We start from the raw sequence: 12,632 nt of genomic DNA, 5'->3' as shown, positions 1-12,632 counted from the left end.
CTAGACAATCACTAATAGGGCAGCCTATGGGTCGAGTCTGTCTCCCTGTCCACCTGCGGGCATGACGTAGCATCCACAAACAAAAGGACGTCAGTACGAATAATGTACTGAGTATGTAAAACATAAGTAATAACATGATAAAAGCATGAATGGTAACATGAGATAGGAAAGCCATTAGATAGAAGAGCCATTTGTACCTCTTGAGGTGTTCATCATATTTCCTTACACCTTTCTTTGAAAAAGACTTTCCATATATATATAATTAGCATCATCATTATGACATACCCGGCCTTAATAGGACTCGGTATGTAACATACCCGACCATAATAGGACTCGGTGTTATTCATACCTAACTGCAGTGGTATGCGCGCAATAGATATCATACTCGGCCATATAGGACTCGATGTGAAGCATACCCGGCCACAAAGGGACTCGGTGTTATAACATAGCTTTATATATATATTGAGAGAGAGAGAGAGAGAGAGAGAATTACATAAATAAGAGCAACATCATTATCATCATTTTTTCTATATCTCTCCTTTAGAAGATCAATTATCATAGGAGGGAATCAATAATTTCATGGGAGTACCAAGGACTATGAGCTTTAGTGATTCTAGGAACGAAGTCGTCATAGAAGACGTTTATGAATTTCCACATGAAGGTATACAACAATGGGATCATGTCTTAAGAAAGAAGGATTAGCTTTACATACCTTTATGTCTTCTTAACTACTTAACGTTCACCTCCAACGCCCGAGAAATCTACATTTAAGAGGGTTCATACTAAGGTTAGGCTCCAAAGACACCCTTAAGTTCAAATTAGTATAATTGGTAAGCTATCGGAAATTGGGCAGCATTTCCCCTATTTCATGTACTTCTACCAAATTCCAAAGCAACTCCCAAACAACAATGACATTACTAACAATACCATAATTAGGAGGTTTCATTCAAGTTAAGCATCATCCCATCCCCAAAACTCCTTTTCATGACCATTCATTACAATAGCTACAACACAACACTATATTTACTTATGTACAATACTTCCTCAACATCATTTGTATCGCCCACAACAAGATTATACTCATAACATGCCAAGAATTACAATCCAAGTTACCCTATAGCTCATAATACCCTCAAGTTCACATTTGAACTCTATTTTCACTTTTCTTCCTCTACCCACATGGTATAACAATCAAACAACCTTAACCATATGCAAGAGATGTAAAAACTTACCTTAATCATATAAGAACAAGTCTTGGATCAACTCACTCCACTAAAGTGAAGTCTCCAACATCACTTCAAAGGAAATCTTGAGGTTCACAAATCCTAACAAGCTTCTTAGCACTTGAATCTCTTGTTTCTCTTGGATTTGGCTTAGATTAGTTTATAGACTTAGAGAGAGGGTTTTGGAGAGCTCAAGGATCTGATTTGGGGAGAAAATGAACTCAAATGGGGTGAAATGAAATATATAAAGCGTCACTTAAAATCTCATTGGGCAATCCTAAGCCCACTTTGACAGACCGTCAAAATTCCTACGGTCCGTCAAAGTTCACCGTCAAACTGCCCAGCCCAACATGGTTCATTGTGAATGTTATACTGTGGTGCTCCACCATTTGACGGGTCATCAAAATTCCTACGGTCCGTCAAAGTTCACCGTCAAACTGCCCAGCCCAACATGGCTCATTGTGACTGTTATACTGTGGTGCTCCACCATTTGACGGGCCGTCAAATGTTCTATGGTCCGTCAAATGATCCGTCAAAGTGTCCCCATCCGATAAGTTGCTTGTTTCGATTCGTTTGACTCCCAATCCTTATGGAACCTTCTTGACACTTGTATAACACTTGTATAACACTTTATTAACCATCTAAACGGCCCTATGTCTCCTCCCCAAGTCATTACTAAACAAAGTATAACTCAATCGTGGCGAAATCGTCCCAAACATGACTTACATTCTACTTCCTTCGACAAACTTAATTCCACCGATTCGTATGACTTCAAAATCTTATGGTACACGCTTAAATTTATCAAATACTTTCCTTAACCTCATAAGGACTTCGTGTCCACTTTAGGCTTACGCTAGTCTACTCATAATGCAACAACCCGAAACTTTCAAAATGTAACATCTAGAGAGTGAAACCAAAGACCTGGTGTCTTACTTAACTTGAGCGTACCATCTGTAACTCATGAACTCTAGACATACACAATAATCTAAGCCAACAAGGCCAACTGTAAGTAAAACATGACATCTTAAGACGACAAGGCCGAACTCTAAAACTCTGTAAATGACAAACATCTTTACAAATGGGATCATCGCAATGTATATACATAACATATCTAAACGGGCCGACAAGGTCACTTTGCATATCTGCAAACAACAAAAACCCAAAAAAAGATATGAACAAGGGCCGACAAGGCCACCATGCTGATATACTGAATATAAGGACACGTCTACAAGCCTCTAAGCAGATCAAACTGTACTGTGGTGGGGATAGGGCCCGGGCCTACCTATCATCTCCATATACACAAAGCAATACTAACTCTGGACCTGGTAACTCCGGATGAAGTGGAGCTTACCAATCAAGCTGATACTCTGCACTGTCTACTGGGGAGGTCTCTTTGTTTGTCTATCAGAACCTTCAAGCATGAAATACAAAGGCCTCCCAAAGGGGACGTCAGTACGAATAATGTATCGAGTATGCAAGGCAACTTAATAACTGAAACTGAAACTGATATATGAAATTAACTGAGAATCAAAGGTACTCTGGAATTACACTTACCCGCTCTGACTCATCTTTTATATAATATAGGCCAAACTCATAGGCGCCCCTTGTGGTCATCAAGATTTTTCACTTGAACACCTTAACTAAGACTTATGCCATTTAGACACACGAAGTATGGCCCAATTGTGTCATTTAGACACTTTTTGTTCACTTGGCAATTGGTGCGATTTTCACGTCAAACAGGCACGTGAAGAGCCTTAAAAAACAAATTTTTAGTATTTCTTTATTCTTTTTGTTTCCTCCTTCTTCTTTTTCTTCTTTATTCTTTTTTCTCTTCTTCTCCACTTAATATTCTACCATTAACAAATCTCCCACCATTGCTATCTTGTCCACCAAAATAAGATTGATATGTGGAAATCTTTTTCTTACACACGAGAATTTAGAAGAAGATGAATAGAAGGTGGGCTTCAAGTACGATAATTACTGAAAATCAAGCAATCTTTTAAGAGAATTTTTCCGTGTGGTTCATTATTTATTGCATGAAACAAGATGTCGATCACCAATTTTCCAAGTTGAGGATCTTAATTGTCACGACCCAAATAATAAGTCGTGAAGGCATGGACTTCCCCGAGTCAGTAAGCCATTCACAACCCGATTCAAACAATTATTAAGAGAAAATAAACGCGAAAAGTAATCAACAAGCAAATTTCAGGTCTTAAAAGTCTCTTAAGCATAAATACCAAAATAAGAGAAATCCACCAAGACTGGTGTCACTAGTATAAGAAGATACCACAAGTACGGATATAAGTCTGAATAATTCCTTAAATACACTGTCTGAAATGAAAGACACAAAGTAAATGATAGAGGGTAAATTAAGAAACACATGGAACTACTTTTTTTGTGAGGAAAAGTATTCAAAACACACTCAAACTATGGCCAAAATTGCCATAACACACCTCAACTTTGCGGGGGTCCTATGACCCCCCGGACTTATTTTTTGTGTATTATTTTCGCTTTCAGGAGACAAAGTCACTCAAACGAGTTTGAGTGTATGCATGCGCTCATAAAATTAAAATCGGACGGGTCATTTTCATTATTTTGGTTTCCAAAATTTGAAATCCAAAATTCTCTCTCACCTTCCACTCGATTTCGCCATATTAATCACTCAAATACCATTTTAAACTGAAAATCAGTGTGAATCATAGTTAAACTAACTTTAGGTGGTAACATCGCGGTGGATTTTGACCCGAAATCGTCGATTTATCTTCAAGCTTTTAGTGAACTGAAAAAATACCAGGTTAGTCTTGTTCTTTTGTCAGTATTTGTACGCATAAAGTTTATTTTTTTCCATATTATATAGGATTTGTGGAATTGTCGTATGAATTTCTAGGGTTTGTTAAAAAATTATGGGTTTTTCCTAGTTTAAATTGGGGTTATTTGGGGTTAAGAGATGTGTAATCTTATGTCGTGTAGTATTACTGTTGTAATTGCGTAATTTATTTTCACCCCAAAATGTGATTTTATACACTGTTTGGCCTTGTATTGTCGAAGTCCGAATTTAATTGTTGTTATTTGATGTGTGTGTGGGGGTTGTGATTGTTGTTGACCATCTATTGTTATTGTATATGTGTGTGAGTACGATTGTTTGTACTATTACCGAATTGTAATTTCGGGTATGAGTGGGTTTGTATTAGTAACATTGAGATGGTATCATGGTGGGGTTTTGGATGTTAGTAGTGGGCAACCAAAGTATGAGGGTGGACAAATAACAAAATTTTTGGATATTGATGTGGATAGGATGTCCTTTTTTGAACTAAGGGATTATATTAAAGAACTAGGGTATACTACAAGTTGTTCATTTTGTGTTAGGAGACCTAATAGTGATAGTGTTGTAGAAATCCAAAGCGATAGGGACATTTTTGAAATTTCACAAAGTTTTGAAAATGGGGATACTATTGAAATCTATGTCACGTCACATGGTTGATAATTTAGATAATATAGATGGTCCCGTTGCTTTGTTGGAATACACTAGCCCCATGAGGAATCTTTGATGTGCTTTTTTAATAAAGAAAGGATGGGGTATCCAAGAAGGGATGGGTTTGCTTTTAATAAAGAACCGGCGGCTACCGAAACTAAAGACTCGTGAACCCGTAGGCTAACGCCGAAACTCCGTCTTCCGAAGACCCATTAAGTAGTGAATTTCTATTCTTGAATCGACCGGTCCACGATGATAGTTTTGAGTCGGCCAAGGAACTCTTTAATGAACATGATCTTGAACATGAAAGTGATGATGTTCATGAAGAGTGCATAAATTTGAGGGAAAAGGGTCGTATCGAAGGAGGAAAAGAAGAGAAAGGATACCAAATGACCGGAGAAATTCCTTTTGGTGAAGTTGGTCCGGATACGGGTTTGATGGAACTCTTTTGCTATACAAGCTTGAAGGTAAGGTTGTTGGGGATGAGCCGGTGTATGCCGGTTACGCATATAGTGTTGAATCGGATACGGATGATGAGTCGGGGGTCTAGGAGGGCTAGGAGAAGGATAATTTTTGACAAAACTGTTGAAAAAGTGATGTGGGAGTTGGGGATGGTTTTTAGGATGTGAATGAGTTTAGGGATGCTTATTACAAAATATGCACTTCAAAGGGTGTGCGGTTAGAGAAATTTGTCAATGAGCCCAAAAAGGTTAGGGTGAGGTGTAGGGATGGCTGCCCATGGTCGCTATATGCAAGTCTTGACAAGAAGACTAATGATTTCATGATCAAAACCTACAATCCTAAACATAGGTGTGTCAAGACTACTAGAAATTACATGTGCAATGCTAAGTTCTTGTCTAAACATTACAAGAATAGAATTACGAACGACGAAACATTAGGATTTTCAAGTTTCAGGATTAGGAAGAACTTAATATACATGTTGGAAAAACCACTCCAGGAGAGCTAGAGCTAAAGTACTCCAAGAAATCATGGGTGATCATGTGTGTAGAGTTTGGAAGAATATTTGACTATAGGATGAAATGTTGAGGACTAATCCTGGGAGTACTTGTGTTGTTAAGGTTGATAACTCCGGTGAAAGTGGTAGGTTGGTGTTTGAAAGTTTTTATATTTGCTTTGATGCTTTGAAAAAAATGCTTTTTAGATGGTTGTAGGAAATGTATTGGTTTGGATGGTTGTTTCTTAAAGGAATAACCAAAGGATGACTATTAGGTCACATTGTTGGTAAAGATGCTAATAATCAAATGTTGCCTATTGCTTGGGCTATAATGGAATATGAGAATAAGAACACTTGGACATGGTTTTTGAAATTGTTGATAGCCGATTTGGGAATGGGAGATGGCAGAACTACACCGTGATATCGACATACGAAAAGGTATGACAATCACTTTTTTTTTCTTCATTTAGTTTCTCGTCATTCATATATAATTGTTTCTCAAAATTGTAGGGGCTTCAATCAATCGTGAAAGAATTATTACCATCATGGAGCAATGGGATGTGTGCAAGACATATCCTAGCCAACCTGGTCAAAAGAATGGAGAGGTCTTCAAAGAAGGAACTAATTCTCGGAAGTGTGCAAAAAGCACCTTTGAAGGAGAGATGAAGATAAATCGACAAAATGAAACTTGACTTGGTACGCGAGGATGGTAAGGATATTGTTGCGTTACCGTACTACCCACTTGAAACTTGGTGTAAACTGTGTACTTTAGAACGACATTAAGTGTGATAGTGTGGACAATAATATGTCCGAGAGCTTCAATGCTGGATTTTAGGACCAAGGCATAAAACCATTATCACTATGCTTGAAGAGATTAGAGGAAGGTAATGACTAGAATAGGTCGGCTGAGTCAATTTCCAAAACATGGTTAACTAATATATCTCCAATGGCACTGAGGGTACTAGAAATCAACATAAAGAAGTCAATGGAATGTAATATTGATTTCAATAGTGAGAGAGGGTTTGAAATTAGTGATGGGCCATATCAACATACTGTTGATTTGAGAAATAGAACTTGCGGTTGTAGGGCCTGGATGCTCAAGGGAATACCATGTCAACATGCCCTTGCTGCTATATTATATAAGAAGTATGAACCCATTGAGTTTGTTGATAGGCTAAGCTACGGTATGGAGACCTACTTGAGGACTTATTGTCATTTTCTTGACACGACCACGATGAAAATGTGGCTTGAGTCCAATAACCCCTATGTTGCACCACCGGTTGTAAAGCCTATGCCGAGCAAACGAAAGAAGGTCGGGGAGAAGAGAAGCCACCGAGTCAAAAAGATATGGTAAGTTGTCAAGAAAAAGGAGTTGACATGACTTGCAGCATTTGTCATGGTAAAAACCATAATAAAAGAGTACATCCTTTGAAGGTATGAGCTTTTAAAGTAAACTCGTTTTATACTCTTTGGAGTAATGGTTTTGATTTGACACTACTTTGTTTTTGGTAGGATTCTCGGTAGAACAAGCTATGGTCATGGACCGGGGATGTTGCTGCGGCATCTCGGCCAAGCTTTCTTTTGAATCAAGTCTTCCCCTTGCACTTGCAGCTTGTGCAAGGCCAAGAAAGACAACTCCAACTTCGAAGCACCAAAGAAAGCTGGGGAAGGCCAAGGAAAAATCCATTAACTTCTCGATGCACCGCAAGAGCAAGTGCAAGGCCAAGGAGTACTTCTCAAGCACCACCAACAAGCAAGTGCAAGGCCAAAGAGTACTTCTCGACCAACAAGAGGTATGGGAACAAGGAGGACAACCATTAGTGCTAAATGGTTTGAAAATGCAACAAGTTATCCGCACTCCGTTGCGTGCCTAACGACTCGATCAACTCCGTCGCTTCTCCTAATGTGAGGAGGGGAAGACCAAGAAAAACCTCTCAAGCCTCTAGTGCCGCACCCGTCGCAGACTAATGCACCCGATCAACTCTTTGCTTCTCGATCCCCAATGTGAGGAGGGGAAGACCAAGAAAACCTCTCAAGCTTCAGTGTAACATTCGTTGATAATGAAAGAGGAAGAACTACCCCTTACAAAAGGCCTAGATCGTTGGAATGGGTATATTTGTCGCAGAAAATGGATTTACAACATACAATGTAAAATTTGAAATATTTGTTGGATTAGGTATATTTGTTGCAAGTGAGTTTACTAACTATAAACAATTGTTTTTCTTCTTGTCTACAGCATGGCTTGCCAAGTAGTAGGATAATTGATGCTGCTCCAAGAAAGCATATAAGGTCAGCTGATGTTACTGGGGACCTTGGTCACAAAGCAAGGACTGGAGTGAGGTGGAAGGGCAAAGAAGACGATGACATCAAGCCAAATAAGAGATGAGGGTAAATAAAAGGAAAAAAGTGACAAGAACCCGAACTCCCGAGACAAAGGATCCATGGAAGTAGTGTTAATATGTTGGTAGTTGGTAGAACAAGTTAATGTAGTTGTTAGTTTTTGCGGTTCATAAACAAACTAAAGTAGGCATTGTGGCTTAGATGCTTGTTTTGTGACATTATGCTACTCGCACTTCAATGTTGCATCATCATGAATGTGATGCACTACTTTTGTACAAACTTATATTGGTATAATTGTTTATATATAGCTAGGGTCATTTCTATTATTAAGTCCTCGTCTCTTTCAAATAGTGCATCGGTGCACATGTTTAATGTCCGAGTCCAATGTATGTTTCTATTTGAAATTGTTGGTGCACATGTTTAATGTCTAGAATGTGCAACCTATGTTGGTGCGATTTGTTTTCTTTTTCAAACTGCGGTTTATGGACCAAGTGAAATGCATTGGTCATGCATTTGAACTGCATTAATGTTGCTCACCAAATCGGTCAAGCATTTTGAACGAAATTAATGTTGCAAACTAAATGTGGTCAAGCTTTTGACCGGATTTAAAGGTGGTCAAAAACAAATGCTGACTAAGGTGGTTGGGGGTTAAGTAGTGGGGAATTTATTGCAAAACACATTATAAATATAGGCTTTCACTTACACTTTAATACTATGAAATAGCATTCTACACAACCTCTAACATGAGCCTTAATTCGAAAATGGTAGCTTGTTTTGAGAAAAAATTGACCAAATCATACATCGAAAAGGATGATTTCGTAAGTGTTCGTCTAATTTATTTGTTATTTTCAACTCGTTATTTTAGTTTTAGTAATCACATGTTTTTTTCGCATCCTTCCAAGTAGCATTCTTGAATTTCTCCCCGGCGATGACCGTGAAGAGTTTGTTGTAATTTACGAAAGAGGCGCGTACAAAATGAAATACAAAGTTGGTGCTCATACGTGCTCTATCAAGGATGGAAAGAATTTATAGATGCTAATGGATTCGGGACGGGGATATATTGTGTTTCAAGGCTTTGTCGCCGCTAGAGACCGGATACACTTCCTTGTTGAAAAAAAACGGAGATCATAGAAATAGATTAGAAGGTCTCCGTGTTTTCAATTTAAGCAAGGTTTATTATGGAGCACACATGTAACACCTTTGCTTTCTAAATTAAAGGGATTTCATTCATCAATTTCAAACTTACATTAAACACAAAACAAAAGAAAACTAGAAAGGATTCCTAACATACATTAACCACAAGACAAAATAAAATGGAAAAGTAGTTCCTACCTAACATTAACCACAACACAAAAGACATTTTTCCAAGCAACACCTACCTAACATCAAGCACAAAACTAAACCATTCAACTTCAAAAATACAAGAAACACTAAGGCAATTGGTCATGACAAGTTGAAGCATTTCCTCGCATTAACCAACCGATCCAACTAGCAAAACAAAACAAGATACAAAATGTGAAAATCAAATTAGAGCTAAAGTTGTTGATCCCTTCTTTTTCGATTTTATCTCTTTTGCATTTTCAATTTCGCCTGCATTAATCACACTTGATTGTTCTTCCATCTCCTTCATTTTCATATCACTTGAGACAGATTGTTCTTCCATTTCAATCTCTTTCAACATCTCGGCAATTTCGGAACTTCCACATCCTTCTTCCATCTCCTTAATTTTCTTCTCTTTTGAAGCTAATTCTCCATGCATCTCCTTCATTTTGTTCATCAACTTTGGAATAATGTATTTCGATCTTTCATCAACTTTGGAAGATCCCTCAATCGAAAAAATTTACACTTCTTCGAACCATAGTAGGGCAAGACCAATATCTTCTTCCGGGATTGTTGTCGGACAAGGAAGTCTTCAATGGGAGCAACACACCATGATCGCATCGCACCTCCTCATTCAACATTGGATCTTCATTGTCCATACAAAGCTTATTCAAATCCAATCTTGTTTCTTCCATAGCTAACCCGAATTTTAATCGAAATTTGGGGAAAGAAATTGTAAGAATCGATCTTGGGTAAGAATTGAAACATGAAGAGAAAAATTTACCAAAAAATTTGGGGAAGAACTCAATGTGGAAGAAGAGAACAAGATCTAGCCGTTTGTGGGGATTTAAGATTGGATTTGGGAATTAAAAATGTTATTTGGACGGCCATGTGGCAAATATACACTAATCGGTCCATATAGTTTTTATCATCTCTTACGTCAAGGAGAGTAGCTACACTTGCTAGTCCAGTCACCGGTTGAAAGCGAAAATAATACACAAAAAATAAGTCCGGGGGGTCATAGGACCCCCGCAAAGTTGAGGTGTGTTATGGCAATTTTGGCCATAGTTTGAGTGTGTTTTGAATACTTTTCCCCTTTTTTGTGAGTAGTGATGGATTGAAACATGCTACTGCACATCTTTTCCCAAAGACTTCATATGCAATTGATGTCAGGAGGTTAGATGAAGCTAATTTTCAGCCAGCTACTGTAGTATTTGAAAAAGCGAAATGAGATGTCATATTAATACAGGTCATAGATGTGAATGGTTGCCAATATGCCAGACTTACCAATGATGGTTCACTGTCAGTGGGCCAAACTTTATTACCTATGGAGAATCCTGATAATTCTGTGGGATAATTCTTGATGGGTAAAGTTGCATTTGAATGTATAGACCATGTCGAAGTACTTCTGCCCGGTGTAACTAGTAGAACTTATACACCCACTGCCTTATCGACCACATCAAGATATAGAATTATGGGACATGTTTGGAATGAAGATGTACTTACTATTTCTTCGTCTGGTGGAAGCTCTTATGAAAAAAAATCTTCACCCTTTTGTTCCTATTATACAAATGTATGGCCTTAATTGTGCAGAAGGTTGTTCAGGTGGCCCCGTTTCATGGGTGGCTCGAGGGTAAGTCCACTAAAGCAATCACTTTAGGCCCCTAAGAGTTAAAACCCCCAAATTTTTTGCTATTATTATATAACTAGTTATTATTACCTGTTTGTAGTTTATATCTTCGTATGCAAAAAGTCAATATCACATGTCTTATTATATAACTTGAGAAAAGTTCTTTCAAGTTAATATAATAATCACCATTTGTTGCAATACACTACCTTGGTTCTTATTGTAAAAAATCTTACTGGTAGATATGAAGATTAAGTAGTTTAATGCAGAGTTCTAAAATATCAGACAAAATTCTACTGTTATTTAACGGGGTTATTTGTGCGGGGTTCGGACCGATCCCGCCCATTTGACAAGACTTACCAAAAGTAGCAAAAAGTACAAAGTATCTCACAGGGATGGACAACGAGCCCCAAACGCTGTTAGCAAAGAAAACAAAAATTACATCAAAAAATTTGTAGTACTCTAAAATTTACATCAATTTAAGACCAATCTAGAATTCAATCGAGGAAAAAGAGAACTCTTGTACTGGATTGCCTGAGCAACCAATCTCAGTAGCATATCAGAGCCTCTACTCTTCTACTGAAAGTGCCTTAGGTTCCTTTCATGCCATAACAAATATAGACAACATGCTAGAGACAATCTATAGAGAATAACTAGAACTGACTTTCCTTTGGCATGTCTAACAACCCACATCACTTTTTCATTCTATTTCAGAGATGTCCTTTAAATGTCTAGCCATAATAATATCATGTTCTAAGCTGCAACAGATTAATGGCACTTGAAGAACAAGTGATAGAAACTCTCATCAGAATTATACAAAGAGCACAAGACACATTATGTACAACACTCCATTTTGCTAGTCTATCTCTAGTCAAGAACCTTCTCAAAACAATCAGAAATTTCCTTCTTTGTAGCTTCATGGTTGTTGCATAGTAGCTTCCGCCACTCCATTGAAATATAATCTCCTCTCGCGATTTATAATAAACAATCTATGTACTGAACTTAGTCATAGGAGTAGCATATCTTGCTCCTCATAACCAACTGCTTTCGAGTTCTTTTGATATTGAGGATCCTTTTGATCATTCATGAGGCTTGGTTATCAGGCCATTCCAACTACTTTTACCCGGGCAATTCGCACTATTGTCCCTATCTTGGGAGTGGTCTTTAGTCTTTGTCCCTCAAATTGCAAGTCTTCAATTTTTGTCCTTCGACATTTTAAGTGGTCGAAAATATCTGAAAAACAAAAAATGAAATTCGGATTTATGATCTAATTTTGCAAGACAATGTTTCATAGAAACTATGTCTAGTCGGGTAAAGTTATATAAAAACTATGCTTTGGCCGGCATAGTTACGTAGAAATTAAGTTATCCTACAGACTGGAAAAGGCATAAGTTCTATGTAACTTTGCCCGAATAGGCATAGTCTTTATGAACATATGGCGGATAACTTAGTATGCGTTTGGCCATAGAAACCAAAAACTTTTTCACCTTTTTGGGAATTTTGGAGTTGGAGTTGGAGTTGTGTTTGGTTATAGTTTTTAAAATTATATTTTTTTGTCTTGACGCAAATTCCAAATACAACTTCAATTTGGAATTTTTTGGCCAAACGCTGGTTCCGGAAAAAAAGTGAAAAAAAATTTCAGAAAAAAGTGAATAATTCTTATGGCCAAACGGGTCGTTAATTTCTATAGAACTA

This window comes from Lycium ferocissimum, chromosome 2 (assembly GCF_029784015.1).
Source record: "Lycium ferocissimum isolate CSIRO_LF1 chromosome 2, AGI_CSIRO_Lferr_CH_V1, whole genome shotgun sequence".
NCBI lineage: Eukaryota > Viridiplantae > Streptophyta > Magnoliopsida > Solanales > Solanaceae > Lycium > Lycium ferocissimum.
This window is presented reverse-complemented; position numbering follows the sequence as displayed.